A 1,443-nucleotide genomic window follows, 5' to 3' on the forward strand; every position below is an offset into this window, starting at 1 on the left:
ACAGACAGACAGATCAATAGATAGACAGACAGACAGACAGACAGACAGACAGACAGACAGACAGACAGACAGATAGATAGATAGATAGATAGATAGACAGACAGACAGACAGACAGACAGACAGACAGATAGATAGATAGATAGATAGATAGATAGATAGATAGATAGACAGACAGACAGACAGACAGACAGACAGACAGATCAATAGATAGACAGACAGACAGACGGACAGACAGACAGACAGACAGACAGACAGACAGACAGACAGACAGACAGATAGATAGATAGACAGACAGACAGACAGACAGACAGACAGACAGACAGACAGATAGATAGATAGATAGATAGATAGATAGATAGATAGATAGATAGATAGATAGATAGATAGATAGACAGACAGACAGACAGACAGACAGACAGACAGACAGATAGATAGATAGATAGATAGATAGATAGATAGATAGATAGATAGATAGATAGATAGACAGACAGACAGACAGACAGATCAATAGATAGATAGATAGATAGATAGATAGATAGATAGATAGATAGATAGATAGATAGACAGACAGACAGACAGACAGATCAATAGATAGATAGATAGATAGATAGATAGATAGATAGATAGATAGATAGATAGATAGATAGACAGACAGACAGACAGACAGACAGATCAATAGATAGACAGACAGACAGACAGACAGACAGACAGACAGACAGATAGATAGATAGATAGATAGATAGATAGATAGATAGATAGATAGATAGATAGATAGATAGACAGACAGACAGACAGACAGATCAATAGATAGATAGATAGATAGATAGATAGATAGATAGATAGATAGATAGATAGATAGATAGATAGACCGACAGACAGACAGATAGACAGATAGATCAATAGATAGATAGATAGACAGACAGACAGACAGACAGACAGACAGACAGATAGATCAATAGATAGACAGACAGACAGACAGACAGATCAATAGATAGACAGACAGACAGACAGACAGATCAATAGATAGACAGACAGACAGACAGGCAGACAGACAGATAGATAGATCAATAGATAGATAGATAGATAGATAGATAGATAGACAGACAGACAGACAGACAGACAGATAGATCAATAGATAGATAGATAGATAGATAGATAGATAGATAGACAGACAGACAGACAGACAGACAGATAGATAGATAGATAGATAGATAGATAGATAGATAGATAGATAGATAGATAGATAGATAGATAGATAGATAGATAGATAGACAGACAGATAGATCAATAGATCGATAGATAGATCGACAGACAGACAGATAGACAGATAGATCAATAGATAGATAGACAGACAGACAGACAGACAGACAGACAGACAGACAGACAGACAGACAGACAGATAGATAGATAGATAGATAGATAGATAGATAGATAGATAGATA

The sequence above is a fragment of the Aulonocara sp. 'chitande type north' Nkhata Bay genome, linkage group LG5, assembly GCF_057382095.1.
Source record: "Aulonocara sp. 'chitande type north' Nkhata Bay isolate Kocher_YH1m ecotype deep benthic linkage group LG5, A_spYH_male_GT1.1, whole genome shotgun sequence".
Classification (NCBI taxonomy): Eukaryota; Metazoa; Chordata; class Actinopteri; order Cichliformes; family Cichlidae; genus Aulonocara; species Aulonocara sp. 'chitande type north' Nkhata Bay.